At 43.2% G+C, this 17,226-nt stretch overlaps 1 protein-coding gene across 1 annotated transcript in view; it reads right to left on the reverse strand.

Annotated features, from left to right (window-relative positions):
• The window catches only part of PHLDB2 (pleckstrin homology like domain family B member 2), a 121,385-nt gene extending 104,751 nt beyond the window's left edge, over positions 1 to 16,634 (reverse strand). The window contains exon 1 of the mRNA XM_040057197.2: positions 16,271 to 16,634. The gene's annotated coding sequence lies outside the window, so the exon portion shown is untranslated. The remainder of the gene's footprint in view (positions 1 to 16,270) is intronic.
• Between the last annotated feature and the right edge of the window lie 592 nt (positions 16,635 to 17,226).

Genomic DNA, 17,226 nt, shown 5'->3' on the forward strand with positions numbered 1-17,226 from the left:
GGAGCTGTGCCCGTTCTTCCAAGAGGAAGCCGGAAGGGTAGATGAGGATATAAACAATGACTACCTTGTAATTAGCAACAACGCAATTACGCGCAAAAACCACTGGGTTTGAAGGGGCTACGCGGCTGCTTCAGAGAAACCTTTGTGCCAGATGAGCTGGCACAGTGTACTGGGCTTATTCATATTTTAAATCAGACAGCAAAGAAGCTTCAGTGTCACGAAGGAGCACCGATAACACATCATTCGACTTTCAACTTTGCACGGCCACTTTAAACCATTCACCCATGAAAAAAACACGTCAAACACAGCTTCTCAGCACAGGTTAGATGCTGAATGGGAGGCACATTCCACCCCATAAACATTTAAGCCACCAGTAATTAACTTATCGGAGGCCAGGAGAGCCCTTTGGTCTGCCAGTGCCTCCTCCAAACAGAGAGGCAGTGGGAGTGGGTTGGTTGGTATGCACCAGGCATTTCAGGCACGAATCCCAGCCTCGTCCCAGTGCACCCCAGAATGGGAGAGCAGGCAGCTGGCGGTGAAAGCCTCACAAACCAGCTCTGAGCACATGGGTGGTGCTCAGAATCAAAGCAGAGGCAGCGTGAACAGCGATAACATCAGTATTACAGAAATCTGGTAAGTGCCTGACTGAATCTTACTTAAAAAGCCCAGAGGGGCTGCAGGAGTGGTTTCATTCCTGTAGCACATCTTACCTAGAGGAATAGGTTGGCTCTTGTGAAAAGCTACAAGCCTGCTGCATCCCCACTTTTCGACAGGTACTTAATTTCTTGACAATCTCCAAGGGCATGGGAAGATAGAGCTTATCAAAATCCTATACCTTTGTCCATAGAAAGGATGCAGAAGAAATAGTCAAATTCATCATCCTTAGGTACAGGCCATAAGGGAGTAAAACAACCTACCCTTTTAAGGGGATTTTGCCTTCAGCTCTCACTCCTTCATTCACCGGCTACCTCAGGACCTCAGTCCAGAGCAGACTCCTGAGCTGGTCACAAATTTCCAAATTGTAACAGTCACACAGCCAGGTGAAATCAGTCCTCAGCAGACAGTCATCTTTTCCAATTATCAGCTCACCATCATGCAACCGTGATGTAAAAAAAGTGCCAGCTGCGAGAAAAAATTGCAGCAAAACTTCCAGGGAAATATCCCTAATCCTGGTGTGGAGCCTGAGATGTCTCAAGCATTACTTGAAATAATCCTGAACCACCTTCAACTCCAACCAAAGTCATTCACTCTTAGAAATATTCAGGTACAAACCTGAGCACCAAAAAACAAACAAAAAATCAGTTCTCAGTAGTCATGCTGCCCTTGGACATGCAAAAACACTTGATTTTTTTGGAGCTCTTTGCTTTCTGGCTTTCAAAACCATTTGCAAGACAACTGAAAATATCATTCATATCAAAAATAAAAGAAGTTTTGTAATGCTTCACATGTTCAAAGGTCTGCCAAGTCTTTAATCCACACAAAACTTATGGGAACAAATATTCCCCTCCATCCTACCACAAAGTACAAATATTCACAGGAAGTCTGAAAGCAAGACTCCTTAACTTTAAAATCCTTCTATTTTCACAGAAAACATTTTGAACAGAGCTAGCAAGAACATTCCAAAGCAATGTCCCAGGAAGAGTTTTCCTTTTCCCTGTGAACTTTTTATTTTTCAGTAAAATCCTTTTCTGCAAGGCTCTTCCTACAAGAAAATTTCTACCAGCTGTAGTGAAAACAATCCAGGTGGTAATATATAAACACACAAGGAGACTGTAGCAGGTTTAGAATCACTTTACCAAGAACAGTTATCAAGAGAGGGCTGTCCTGTTCCCAGCGTCTTCAAAGAGCATTTCAGATAATTCATGTTTTCATCCCCTCAGCTTGTGAAGCGACTGAGCTTGAAATGTAGCACGTTCCTAATCAAAGTCTCAGTGGGACCTACCCTGTCTGCCTTTCCTCCATTATTTGCCTCAAGCTGCACTTAATAGAAAAGCTAAACTTTCACTGGGGTTTTTTGGCCTTTTTTTTTCTAAGTTCAGTTGGTCTGGGCTTTGTTTCTGTGAGCAGAAGGATTTTGGCCTGTAATAATTTCTGAAGAGCAAAAACTGCTAAACTAGCAAGAGGATCTAGTGCATATTGTCCCCTCAGCCCAAATAAGCAGTAGGAGCTGTTTAACTACTTACGCCTTCTTCCTATCATCTTCCTTGGTCCTGATAGCTCCTTGACTGCCTATGACTCCCCCTGTTCCTACAAGAATTCTTCAACCTTTTGTTAGATTTTTAAAAGTTGGTTATATAGTTACTGCTTTATGCAACACGTACTTTAATATATCAGTACTTCTCCGTTGCTGGCCACCTTACACTCTCCACCTCAGCCCAAGCATCAACAGGTTTCATGCCTAACAAAGCACTGAGGTGAACCCTTGTGAACAGGTAAATAAAACCTGCAGTCAGCAGAGGTTTTTGATCTGATACCACTCCTGTCCCAAGAGCTACATTTTACAGGGCACACCTCAAACATATCACTTGACCAATATCAGATACTAAGTCAATATTTATTCCTTAAAACTATGTCTATTATTTGGCCAGCTTGTTTTATCTACTTGTATTTTTCAGATGAGTTGTTGTTCACAGGAAGGACTATTTAAAAAAAAAAAAAAAAGAAATTTCGCAAAAAAGAAGAAAAGGTGACATATAGTCTCAGCTCACAAAAATCACTCAGCTCTGATTCTCTGACCTGTTTAGTTTCATTTCAAGTGGTTTTAGACAACTGTAGCTGTTGTCCAAACTACTTCTCATTAAAATCAAGGCAAGGTCCATGACTGTCAGTGTTGGCACATCCCTCATTCCCTCCACCTCTCAATACAGTCGCAGTCAAAGTCAAGGCTTGATGCTATAGGGCTGCTGTGTGCTGCCTTTTTAACTTGAAGGACATTGGGAATCTGTAACTCTGCCAGCAGACAGACTCATTAGTTATTAACACAGCCCATATTTAGCCATGTATCTCCCAAGGAAAAAAACACATACTTTCTTCTTAACAAAGCCCAGTCTCGGCACAGCCAAATCCCTGGGGACCGCTGGATCTCATTTTGCATGGCCAAATAAGGTAAAGCAAGAATTTGAAAAATGCAAACCTGGACTGAAATTGCCCACAGCTTTCAGGAGCCATTTTTACATTTTGTTAAACATCAGAAGGTGCTGCAAGGCCTTTGTTTTATCACTTGCTCCAGAATACTTAATTTCCAATTAAGTATTTTGGAACAAAAGTGAGCTTTAAGGAGATGAAGTAGTAGGAGAACATGGCTGAAAGCAGCAACAGGAAACAATACTGAAGAAAACAGTGTTAAAGCTTGACCAAAAATAAAAATGGTGCAATTCACTAAGAGATATTGATTGAACATTCTCTGGATTACAGGCAAACACTCTTCTGAAATGCACATGATAGGGAATCCAGTAGGTTACATAACACACTGTACATCTCAAGAGGATTTTAATTCTGACTGGTACAAAGTAACACGATGTAGATCATGCATGCATGGACCAAATTCAAGGGGATGTGAGAAGCACAGATTTTTCAACAGGCTGGAAGTGAAAGCAGAAACTCAGAAGAAATTGATTTTTGCTATTTGTTCTAACTTAGTCATGAGAAGCGATTAGGCATCATGGGCCTTGTGTGACTGAGAAGCTGCTCTTGGCATCCCTGAGAAGTGAAAACATTGTCACGCCCTGAAGCACATCATATTTTTAATCATAACCAATGGTCTTCCATAGGATAATTTTAACGCTAACTCAGCATCTCAGCTGACTACCAATTTTTATGGAAGCACCACACTATTTGTTACCTCAGCACACTGCTTGCTAGCCCTCTGCAGAGACTGAGGAAATACCTGTATCCATGCAGAACAAGCAATTGAAAGTCACAGGGGAGAAGCAGTTATTCCCTTTCAAATCTCTGTGCTCTACAGGAGATTAGCAACTAAAACTGCTAATGTGCTAACTGATCACTTTAAGCATTGCCATATTAGCAGCACTCAGCCTACTTTACTAAATTAAAGGTGAAAGAGCAGCTTTTAACATTTTCTTTCCCAGGAAACAATTCAGAGACATACCAAAGTGGAAAGCCAACAAGTTTAGAAGTGAGAAAGCTGCACCTTTTGCATTCGAGGCGCAAGGAACACAGGCCAGGTTTAGCCCTGGTGACCACATTCAGGCTTCCAAAGCTGCAGATCTCGTCACATACTTTTGTACCTGAGGTCAAGAATGTGGCCCACAGCAAAGAGCAAAACAGCAGCACTGATCCAGCAAGACCATCTAGGTTTCAAGCGATGGAGTATTGGGCAATCCCAGACAAAAACACGGATTGGAAGAAGCAATCATTGAGAGCAGCCCCGTAGAGAAGGACCTGGGTATTCTCATGGACAAAAAAACTGGACACGACCTGGCAACGTGCTCTCACAGCCCAGAAAGCCAAACACATCCTGGGCTGCATCCAAAGCAGCCTGGCCAGCAGGGCAAGGGAGAGGATTCTTCCCTACTGAGACGCCACATGGGGTGGGAGCATCCAGCTCTGGGGTCCCCAGCACAGGAAAGGCATTGGCCTGTTGGAGCAAAGCCAGAGGAGGGTCATGAAGGTGATCAGCAGGGTGGACCACCTCTTCTACAAACCCAGGCTGAGAGAGCTGGGCCTGTGTAGCCTGGAGAAGGGAAGGCCTCAAGGGACACCGCATTGCAGCCTTCCGGTACCTTATGGAAGCTTATAAAAAGGAGGGAGATGGAGTTTTTGTATGGGCAGAGAGTGACGGGACAAGGGGCAATGGTTTAAATTGAAAGGGGGAAGGTTTAGATCAGACATTAAGAAGAAGTAGTTTCCTGTGAGAGTGGCGAGGCACTGGAACAGGCTGCCTAGGGAAGTTGTCCCATCTCCTGAAGTGTTAAAGGCCACCTTGGTTGGAGTCCTGAGCAACAAGGTCTAGTGGCTGGCATCCCTGCCCATAGCACAGGTGCTGAAACTAAATTATCTTTAAGGTCCCTTCCAACCCGATCCATTCTATGATTCTATGTTTCTATTGCATGAGAGGACTTCGTAGGTTCCTCCTCTGCAGGTCAATCACATTGCTCATCACATGGGACCACACATAGGATTTCTGCTGGTTAGCAGAAGACACAAGAGCTTTGAAGTAGCTAAGAATACATGGCTTTTAAGAACCATGACAGGATTTAAGTAGGTTTTTTTTAACCAGTCTGAATATCACTCAGAGTTGCAGGATTCAGAGCGAACTTTGCTGCAGATTTCAACTCTGTTCCACTTAGTGTGGGATTAAGAAACAGAGACTTAAAAGTCCTCCCATCCAGTCCCGCGTGATGGAGACATCTCCCCTTCCTTCCACAGGGATGCTGGTATGAAGCAGCAGCACCCTCCCAAGGGAGGCAGAGGTAGGCTCCTTACAGGTCCTCTCCCAGAGGCTGAGTTCTTGGCCTCCTGCATCCTTACCCAGCAGGGCTGTAGTGTGCCAAGTTGGCCAGGACCCAACTCTCCCGCCTGTGGCCAGACTCTGTGGCTCAGCTGCTGACCTGCAGAGAGCAGGGCTCCACGCAGAGGGCTGAAAGTTACCCTGTGCTGGCTGATGGCCAAAGCAGCTCCCTTTGCAAACCAAAGCCAAGAAATACTATGAAGGCTCTGACTCCAGCTTGAAACTAAACATAAAATTATGGAAGCTTCCTCTTACTTTTTCCACAAAGTTTTCATACGTCCTTGGAACTTAAAGAAGGTTCTTTAAAGCTCTTCCAGGTAAAATTTGTACCTTTGCCTTTAATGTAGTAAAGATCAGCGGTGGAAGTAAGTTTGACAATGATTTTGTTTAGGTTTTGACTCACAGCAAACCAGTATCAGGACACTTCTTGTGAACTGAAGGTCCTAGAGGTGTTAGAAAGCTTTAGTCACCTCATTCTGGAAATATTTGGTTTGTTGTTTTCTGTTTAAAAAAAAAAATTAGTCTAGCTGAGGAAGACAATCATGCCATAAATACAATTGCACAGCATAATCAACAGGATTCCCTATTTAGTTTAACTTGGGATAATAAAAGAACGACACGTGGAAGCACAGATTTTTTTATATTTAGACCTGGGAGGCAGGAAGATAAAAAGTGGATTTAACTTACCTGGATGTCACATCAGGCTGCAGGTACTCCACAGAGCTGGTCAAGGTTTCCAGCAGAAGTGGGCTTTACCAAATGTAAGTATGAGACGCTGTTCTGGAAGAAAGCTTGAAGGGGTAGCAAGGGGAAGAAAGTGTCTGGGCAAGAGTCAGAAGGAATATCTTCTGACAGTTGATCACATCTGGAACCTTGCCAGATACATGCCATTAGCAACCTCCTGGATATCCACAGAAAAATGCCACGCCAGTTCTTTGACAATTCTCAAGCTACAGTGTCACATACAACCATCCCCAGGAGAACCGCATCAAAACAGAACAAGACCAACACACAAACACACACAAAAAACCCCCAACCAAAAAAAAACCCCAAGCCAATGCTAGTTCTACTTCTGCTAACTGGAGTAAATGAAATTAAGGAGATCTTTTTGTGTGACTACTTATTTGCGTGCTCCAGTACAATACAGGACAAAAGGCAACTTTATGCTCAAAATCTTCTTTATAAATTCTGTTTTCTTCCTCAGGGTGAAGGATTGGAGCAAGGACACATTTTCAAGTGCTGTATTGGAAATAGGGCTACACATAGGTTTAAAGTTCAGGGTGTGCTTAAATTACAAGCTTGGGACTTGGACTGCCAAAGCTGATTATTTCTTCCTCATACTCACACGGGCTAATGCTCCATATGCTTGGCCAGGGCCTGGACCACAGTGTCCAAGTGCAGGTCTTAAGTTACCCAGTCAAAGTAAACAGATTTAGGGTTTGGCTCATGCACTGTCCAGGCTGAACTTGAGCTGCCTTTGCTTGAGGCACACCTCCACTCTCTACAGCTCCTCAGCCCTACTCACCCTTCACATGTTTGGCTTTGTAGCTGGAGCTTCCAGTGAGTGTCCTGCCTTCCCCCCTGCCTGCCTTCTTGTGCAACTCATCACAGCACCACTCTCCAAGTTTTTGAAAAAACTTATCCCTCCATAGGGTTCTAGCCATCCTTCACAAAGGAGCCACGTGGACTTCAGCACAGGAACAATATGGGCCTGTTGGAGTGGATCCAGAGGAGCTATGAAGATGATCTAAGGACTGGAGCACCTCTCCTGTGAGCATAAGCAAAACGAGCCGTGGTTGTTCTTCCTGGGACACGAAAGCTTAGAGTAGCCTTTCAATACTTAAAGTGGTCTCAGCAGTCCTGGGTTTAATGGCTAGACTTGATCATCTTAGAGATCTCTTCCAGCCTTGATGATTCTGTGATTGTAAGAAAGATAAGGACAAACTTTTTAGCAGGTCCTGTTATGGTAAGACAAGGGGTGATGGTTTTAAACGAGAAGGCTGATTTAGATTAGCTGTCTTGGATTACGTAACCTAAAAATGTGTATTCTATTTCATCTGTTGAAGGCTGTATTTTGGGAGATGTTTTATCCTTCTCTTGTAACTCTGGGGGGGAGGGGGGCGGATGCCTTCTGATGATGGCCCAGCCATTAAATCCAGGTGGGGCAGTGTTTCTTATCTCTTTCACCACCCCTCCATCCTCCAGGGGGACATCTTCTGATAATGGGCCATTAGGGCCCACCAATGGCATGACACATTCCATCATCCCATTGGGAGATGCTGCACCCAGTGGGGGAGGAGCCAACTGTTCCTAGCTGGATAAAAACTGGGACTGAAGGACACAAGATATCAGGTTTTCCCACTGGATTCCCAGAGGAAGACTGGACCCATTTCGTCACCACTGGACTTTCTACAGGACCATCTCTACTCCACAGAACCACATCTGTTACTCCAGGAGGGCTTATTTGGACTGCTTCCAACACACTGACCAACAGGGTGCCAAGGTCTTATCCCTGACTCTGTCAGGGTTTTTCTAGGATTTTTGTTTGCTTCCTTGCTTGGTGGTTTTGTTTGTTTGTTTTTTTTTACTACTACATTTGTATTTCTCTTTTTTTTAACATTCCTATATTCCTAGTAAAGAACTGTTACTCCTATTCCCATATCTTTGCCTGAAAGCCCCTAATTGCAAAATTATTATAATTTGGAGGGAAGGGGGTTCACATTCTCCATGCCAAGGGAGGGTCTAGCTCTCCTTCGCAGACAACTGTCTTTCAAAACCAAGACATTAGCTATAAAGAGCAAGTTTTTTATAATGAGGGTGATAAAACACTGAAGCAGGTTGCCCAGAAAGGTGGTGGATGCTTCGTTCTTGGAAACATGCAAGGTTAGGCTAGACAGGTCTCTGAGCAACCTGGTCCGGTTGAGAATGTCCCTGCTTATTCCAGAGGTTTTTGATTAGATGGTCTTTAAAGGTCTCTTCCAACTCACACTATTTTATGATTCAACAAAAGGAAACAATCCCCAGAAAGTAACACTAGCCAAGAGGTATAAAAAGATAGAAAAGAAAGAAAGTAAAGAAAATCAGGAAAACATGGGTAACAAGAGAAAAGCAAACGCACATCTAAAAGACTGTTTTGTTTAGTTTCTGAAAGAATACTTCTGAAAAAAGATCTTTACCTTTGGCCTTGGTGTACATAATGGCCATCATTCTATGCATTTACCCAAAGAGTGTCCTAGGGTAGAAGTTCTCACAGCTGGAAATACAGATAGCTAATGGGCCTGCAAAGGGGCCTGGAGACCACGCCCCTGTTCTGAGTTTGAGAATTCAAAGCTCTATGACAAGGGACAATATGGGTAAATGCTGGTCCAAGAAGTTTGGGAATCAGTGCTGCAGCTTGAAGCCATGCTCATTCTGAGCAAAAAAGAGGCATGCTTCAGTTTGCAGAGCTTCCCAGTCGAATTGCAATTTTGTACACCAGTTTATAGTCAGAGGAAATCCTTTTTTAAATTTTTTTTTTGTTTGTTTCCACCCTCCCACTTGTCCTTCCTCCTCCCTAGAAGTTTTTATACTCACAGTAAGCCAAGCATCAAATGATTTCAATGTGTGGTTATGCTCAGAGAGGACAGAGACCCTGATGAAGCACATAGGGTGGGGAATCCATGATTGTCACCATTTCTTTTCCCTGTGACTCAGTTGCAAGGTATTTCAGCAAGACAAATGAACTACTTTCAATTCAGAGCAATTTTTAAATGGAAAAAGCTGTAACGAATCAAAATAAGCATTTTCACATTTGACTGCAAAGATTAAAGAAAGTAGTTTTTTACTGGTCACCTGAATCTATTTTACAAAGATATCTGAAAGGCATTTTATCAGCTGCTGAGCAGTATTTACTTACGAAACTGTTCTAATTGCTTTGGAATGTGCACCCTTACTGCTGAACAGCTCAGCCCTGCTAACATTGAGTGAAGTAATACCAGCTTGTAGGACATGCCACTTTTATACAGCATTCATTCTTCATTCTCGAGGTAAACAGCATGAAATTTGAAAAGGAAAAGTAGCAAATACCTCATAAACAATGACTAGCAAAGCTGCCCTAGATGCTTACAAAATCATCAACCCATCAGCAAAATTAATCATTGCCATGACTGAAATCATCACAGATCAATAATTTAGAACTAAACTCATCTTGCAGCTGGAAATTACATGGGCAAGAACTTATTCCTGGTGCCCAGCAAATAAGTGCTGGAGTCAATATCCAGTATGGAAGAAGTAGTGTGTCCTGGCCACAAGTAAGCCCTTGTATTAACTTGCAGTCTTGCCCTCTCTGAGTAGATCAGCAGTGGAGGTGTCTTGGTAGATCAAAGAAAATCTACTCAATCTTGCCTAATCTTCTAAAACTGAAACAGAACTCTGGTCTGCGTTACACATGTCCAGGCTCAGTAACAGCCTAACAAAAACAAATTGGTTATAGCTGTATCTATCTTTAAGACAAAGCAATCCCAAAGACTGAGTCACAACCTGGAAAATGCAGTGGTTTGAACAGCACTTTCTCTTTGTCTGTATCACAAAATCTCCACGTACTCTACTCAGCTGAGTTGGAAAAGCACCAAATAATTGCTATTATGCATGTTAATGTATAAAACATGAAAAATAAAGAACAGTAAAGGACAAATAATCCAAATTCTCCTAGCACTGATACAGAAGTGAGCTAACTGCTGTATGTAGGAAACAGCCAAGCCAGTCCCATTGGCCTGGGCCAAACTTTATAAACAGACTTGTAAACTTCACATGCTTTGAGTCAGTTTCATAGGAGACAGGAATGTCACATGCTTACCCCCACTCTCCACTTCAAGCCTGAGTTAACAGAATCCTTGGATAAAGCAGCTCCAGACAAAACCAGGCCAGGCTTGGAGATAAACAGCCCTGATGGCTGCTCAGAGCCCAGGGCCCTTGACAATCAGATCTTGCAAAAGGCTGAAGGTGAGACAGGGTTAGAGGCTCTCAGCTGAGAGGGCTCTTCTCATTTCTGACTCATTCAACAAGAAACTTCCTCGAGTTTTCTGCCTGACATCCCATCCAGATCTTCTCCTGCAACTTGAAGGCATTGTTTGCAGTCCTCTCTCATCTCTTCTCCAGATCTGAACTACTCAAGCAGCCCTCAACCTCCTCAACAGCTGCTGCCCTTTTCCCCTCCTGCTGTCAGTCAGCCTGTCCCTGCTGCTCCACTCCTGCTCTCCCATCACCAGGGAAAGAGTAAATGCCTCAATTTCCTCCTTTCCCCTGCCTTCCCTCAGCTATCCATAGTTCACATTTCCCTTTTTTTTCCTACAGAGAATTATTTTTTTTAAAACGACTGGTTTGTTTTCTAATTGGAAAACCTTTTTTGGCCTTAAGGCAGCATCAACTTCTCCTTGTTTTCTCCTGCTGAGAAGGGACCCGACCTAGACGTGAGAGCTTTGAGGCTGCCAAAGTGATCTCCCTGTACGACCTTTTTAATCCTTGGCCTCCATTGCTTCAGTCAACACAAGTGCCTTCTAGTATGACAATCACCATTTGTTGCTTAGGAATTAAACATTGACTAAACACATCATTCTGCATAGGCCATTGAACTGGAAGAAATGTTTAGTGAGCTCAGCAGCTAAAGCTTTTTTAACCATCTCTGGTGACCTTCTCCTTTGCCTTCTCCAAGGCAAAGACATTGCTGGGGCTCAAAGACTTTCCAAAGTGCTCATTCTATAGCCCACAGTGCTTTTAAAGCTCTAACACCTCCACACAACAAAGTCTGCTGTCTGCTAGCACATAAATGCTAATTTCTCCATCCCATCACAGCATAAAGTTTTTTGTTCCACACTTCATGCAGTTCCCAGCTCTCTCCAAACCAGTTTAGCACCACCCACAGCACATCTACTGCTCCTTCTGCCACACCAGTGAGTTTACGTGCTGCACTCCAATTTGAAAGAGAGATTAGTTTCCTTCCTCAAGCATGCCAACAGTTCTCTGGAGCATAGGTCAGCTAAGGGTGTGTTGAAACAGAACAACTAACAGACAGGACAGCAAATGGGGTTTTACAAACATCAGCAAATACAATAACAGGAGTCCAAAACACCCCTGGGGGAGGATGTTTCCTCTCCAGGTATCAAAATCACAAAGAAGCGTGTCATGGGATAATATAGAGAAGACATGTTAAGGTACTGGCTTCTGACTCTGGCACTTTGAAATAAGCAAGGAAAAAAGTGAAATGAGGATTCCTTGCATTTTTTGAATTCTCCTCTTCCTTAACCTGGCACACACAAAAGAGAGAAGCATGAGAGAAGAGCTGACATTTCCATCAGACTCAATGCTATTTATACATCCTGCTCCCATCAGAGCAGGAGGAAATACTTGGATGAGTATTAGGTGGTCTTTTGTGGTTGTTATTCAATAAAAACCACCAAAGTAAGAGAGCTGTTCTACCACCTTACCAGAACTGGACTCTGTTCCGCTTGGTGGCATCTCGCCAATGCCAATAATTCAGTAGGATGGTTAAGAGCTTTGAAACTAAAAAGCAGCTTTCAACACTATTCCTAGACCAATCAGATCTGGAAAAAAAAAATCAGTCCAAATACTGTCTCAGCTTGGAGCCAGAAAGCCATACCTCAGTTAACTCTGTTGCAGGACACAGTTACATGTGCCAGCTACCTTTGAGTTAGGAAAGGAACTTCACCAGCATTAATAATGAGACTTGCTGGACAGACCAGATTGATGCTGATAGACAGAGGTCTAAGCATGAGCTTGAGATAGGACAGGCAGGGTCTGCTCATTCTTCTCCTGTCCTACTACATCCAGGAGTCTTAAAGAAAAGAATAAGGTGTGGTGCCCTTAAAGGTGGTATTTCAAAACACATGCTTGAACCTAAGTTTGACCCTGGAGGTCCGAATTCCCCAGGGAGGTGTGTCACAGGAAGAGCCAGGTGAGACAGCACCCCAGCATTTCTCAGAGGGTGTTCCTGAGTCTATATGTGGGAGGCAGGGTTTCGGTCTGCTCAGACTAGTGTCAGGCTATGGATTTGTAGTCCTCAGCACTGGAGCAGGAGTGTTCCTCAGGCTTTAATGAATGTAGTGCAACACCTCTGTCATCTCAGCAGGTGTAATGATCACCACTGTAATTTGCAGCATATGAGAAGGCAGTCGCTGTTTTCTTCTAAGCAAACATAATAACAGGTTTTTCAGTTTGCCACTTCCAAAACTTCTTGCAGTTTTGGCAAAGCTTGAGACCCATGAAAGAAATCCTGCCAATCCATTCCACAGGCACAAAGCATGTATGACAACCACTAAAGCCACAGCAGCCTCCAAAGCAAGGTCCCAGGAACAGGACAGGGCAACCGCACATCAACAACAGAAGACATGGGAGACATCCGGGCAGCTGCCAGCCCATGCCCTCCAAGAAGCAGGGGGACAGCAGGACAGACCTATCTATGAAATTCAGTAGGTATAAGGACAGTGTGAAGGATTTTTCTTCTCATCTTTTTTAAAGTGCTCACAGCTAGCAGGGCATGAAAACAAGAACTTCAAACTGATTGCTTGTTAGCCATCTACAAAAGCACATAGGTTTAGTGGGCGTTCCAGTGCTCTCTGGAAGCTTGATTTTCAGCTGTCTTCCTCAGTCTCTATTAAAAACCTGTCTCTAACAGCCTCTTCTGTTTGAAGAGTCACAGGATTGTAACAGAGAACCAATTCAATGGCCAAGTCTCTCATTTCAGTTTTGGGTAAACAGAATTGCACTATAATCCTGATCTTGAGAAGCCAGTTCCATGGTACATTTATTAATGCTGCTTACATTATTCTTCAGCCTTGGAAAGGGGACAAACTTAGCCTTAAGACAGGAGGGAGGGACACGTGGAAGGGAAATTAAGCTACTTAAAAGTTCTTGTTCTTGGCAATAAATGCAAGAAGATGAGATTGTAATTATCTAGTTTGTTGCCATAAAGAAGACTTTTTTTTTTTCATAGCTTAGTTTTTAGTAAATCTTTCCGAGAGATGACAGTCAAGTAACCATCTGAAAAAGCCATCTCCTTTGTGCACCAAATCCAGGTGATCTGAAGATCATAGAATGGCTTGGGGTAGAAGGGACCTTAAAGCACATTTAGTTCCAAGTCCCCCTGCTATAGGCAGGGCCACCTTCTACTAGACCAGGTTGCTCAAAGCCTGATTGAACCTAGCCTTGAACACTTTCAGGGGTTGGGCAGCCATAGCTTCTCTTCTCTGGTGGGGAGCAAGAGCCTCACCACCCTCACAATAAAGAATTTCTTCCTAGCATCTAATGTAAACCTGCTGGCAGTTTCAAACCATTCCCCCCTTGTCCTGTCGCTACATGTTCTTGTAGAAAGCCCCTTTCCATCTTTCTCACAGATTCCCTTCACGTACTAGAAGGCCACAATTAGGTCATCCCAAGCCTGCTCCTTTCCAGGCTGAACAATCTCAATTCTCTTTCCCAATTTGGCACCACCAAAACTTTTTCCAGAACTAGTACCGTGTAAACAATCAATTACTTCGTAGGAATTTCTAGGATCCTCCAAACTACATAGACTCTGCTAGTGTATACTCTTCTTGCAGCAGCCTTGCTCTTCCTTTGTGGACATATTTAAGAAAATCTACACTGAGTTTTGGATTCATTCTGGATCTTAAAACCTGGAAGGGTATGTCTGGCTTTGAGTGTTTTTGCCAGCATTGTGCATGCCTGCATGGTGAACGTGCCCGGCAGACGGGGAAAACCAGCCCTGAGAAATACCAGTTCATCTCTCCCTGTATGTGGCTGCGGTGTGCAGCAAAGGAGTCATCCTGCTGAGAGAGCCTATGCCAGTGATCCTCAGACAACCCTGTTACTAAGAGCGATTTTCAAGACAGATTGATGGAGGGCCAGAAGGGGATTATCTTTGCAGTACACGCTTCTTTATTTTTTTGTTTTGGCAATGACCAAAGCACATTTTCCAGCACTATTCGCTATCACACAGGATGAGTTGGCTGCTTCTAATGAGTTGGCTGCTTCAGAGTTCAGGTCATGATTCCTCAAGAAAAGCAGAAATAGAGAAAAAGAACCAAAACTGTGGGCATTTGAGATATTTAGGCTGAAATACTAGCAATTGTTATTTTTCTCAGGAGAAGTGCATATTTGCAAACGTGGAACTGCATTTAATGTATCAAATGAACTTTGTATTGGATGTGGTTCAAAGAGTGAACTTGGTGTAATAATTTGTTCTGTCTCAAAAAAAGCGTTCCAAACCAAGAGCTTTATTTTTTGTTCCAAAGGGCAAGTTACAGCACTATCACTGCTGCATACCTTTCCTCCTCCCTTTCCACTGCTCCAGCCTCTTTGGATAGTTTTTGTTTCTTTCTTGCATTCGTGATTTAAGGCTTTGCAATTTCAAGCAAAGAAAACCCAGGAATACCAAAACCCAACCCTTTGCTCAGTTGCTGTGAACAAAATAAAAAGTGAATGTTCAGCAAAAAAATTAAAGAAAAATATTTTTACCACATTTGAGTCTCATGTACACAGACCTCACCAAATAAACGCGTTCTCCACCCAATCTGCCAAAGGATGACTTTGATGCAGGGAGAAACACCTCCTAGGCAATTTTGTTTTCCCTTTCTTAGGGAGTATTTGTAAGAACCAACACGATAGAAATAACTCAGCTCTCAATTTCTTCTGTATTTTGCATTCACAAATGTCCAGTCCAAGAGGAATTCAGTATTAGAGTTGCAAACATACCTGAAGGTACGCCAAGGTGCTGTTCCACAGTATACAGTGAGGGGCCAGGGGGACATGGCTGGGCCTGCCATTTGACTGTCTTTCTGCTGAGCCACCCAAATAGCATCTGCACAAACTGTATCAAAACTTCCTCATGATTACAAAAGAGATGAAACAACAATGGCACTTGCAACTCTGGTCAAACAGAAAATACACTTTCAAACCCAAGCATGACATGCCATCTGGGCTTCGCACACACCAGCCAAGCTTTTATGCCATTTCACTGCAAGCCTTTGCATGAAGACCAACACATTGCCCAGCATCTCCTGAGCCACCAGAACCCTTTTAAAGGTTCATCCATCTGCCTGAATCATCAAGGGACAGTCTGTGCTGGCATTGTACCATACACTTCCCACTTTATGCAGCTACCAGCTAAGCTCCCTTGATGCTCCTAGTGCCTAAGGTACTGCCAGTTTCTTCCCTTCTTCCACCAAGAAACTGCCCATTACAGATAAGGCAGCAGAAAATAACCCATGCACCAATTTTAGGTTACAAGCCAGGCTAAGAAATAATATCTTGCAACAAATGGGGTTGTTTTTCTTTTGAACCATAGAGAAAAAAAATAATCTCAAAGCAGAGGCAAGAAGCATTCACATCTCTGATATACTACCCAATTTACAGCCATATGCAATTTCAGACTACAGATTATGTTGGAAACTTTAATCCACAATTTGGCCATGTAAGCAGTTCTGCCATGGGCATGCATTCTCACTGGTTGCTGAAAGGAACAGTAGTGACTCCGAGGCCAAATTTTTATTTAACCTCCAGATATAAACCTACACAGCTATGTGTACAACAGGAGCTTCTTCCTTGAGCAGACTCTGCACCACCCCAAAGTTCTTCCCCCAAGGTAATTTTATTACTACTGCAGATAAGAGACATACAAGAAAGAACAAAAACAACAAGCCATTTTCTACACTAAGCAAATTTTGCTTTTAATTTAAACAAATCCCTAAACTGAGGGAAAGTTGATTTTCAGTGTTATTGTATTAACAGCTTATCCACACAGCAAGTTACCTGCTAATGATCCTGGTCGCATTCACCATCTTTTCCAGAAGAATCCACTTTGTCTTGACTTCAGGCAGTGGCACCATCAGCTGAATGGATCAAACCCTGATCCCCAAGAAAAGCAGCTGGACTCACTAACAAGCAGTAGTTCAAATTTCACTTGGTTTCTTTTTCCAGCATCTGCTCACCCAAGAGCATGACAAACTCACCCCACACTTAGTACATTTAAATTGAAGAGAGGATTTTTGGTCAAATGCTCTTCTAGTCGAATGCAAGTGCCTGGTGTGTCACCTAACTGATGAGAAGAATCAATGATGTTACCATTACTCAGCTCCAGAGCCTGCCAGCATTTTGCTCACCTTCCAGCTAGACATGGAACGAGAGCTGCTGGCGGCATACACCAGATTCCAAACTGGCTGTCCTTCAGACAGCGTGGAGGAGTTTATCCTCCACAGCTAAAAAAACCGCACGCAGGTTCAGCAGCATCCCTTAAGACGTAAATAGTAAGACACATGCAATTCAGGATTCTGTTTGAACAGCTAATCACAGGCTTGTGACAATAGTGAAACTCAGTATAAAGGACCTGCATAAATTTGTCACAGAACATGCTTCTTGTTTTTGCAGTCCCATTGCATGCTTTCAAAATAACAATTTACTTCATGCATATGTATGCGTGTATATACATGTGTGACCTTGTCCAGCATTGCTAAAGTCACACAGACTAAAAAAATAATCCATTAAATCCCCTGGGGAAGCAATATGATGAAATCACTCTTGCACCTCAAGTCCCCTCTAAGGTACATCATTTCCCTGGCCTGAGGAAACAGTATATGGGGGGTGGGAGCCACAGTGCCACTCCAAGCTATTTAACCATCAGCTTTTTACACACTGGTAGCTTATGCTAGTCACTTTAGATTTGTACTGCATAAGTATATTCTGAAAAACCTAGTAGCACACTCCCTGCC

The sequence above is a fragment of the Hirundo rustica genome, chromosome 2, assembly GCF_015227805.2.
Source record: "Hirundo rustica isolate bHirRus1 chromosome 2, bHirRus1.pri.v3, whole genome shotgun sequence".
NCBI lineage: Eukaryota > Metazoa > Chordata > Aves > Passeriformes > Hirundinidae > Hirundo > Hirundo rustica.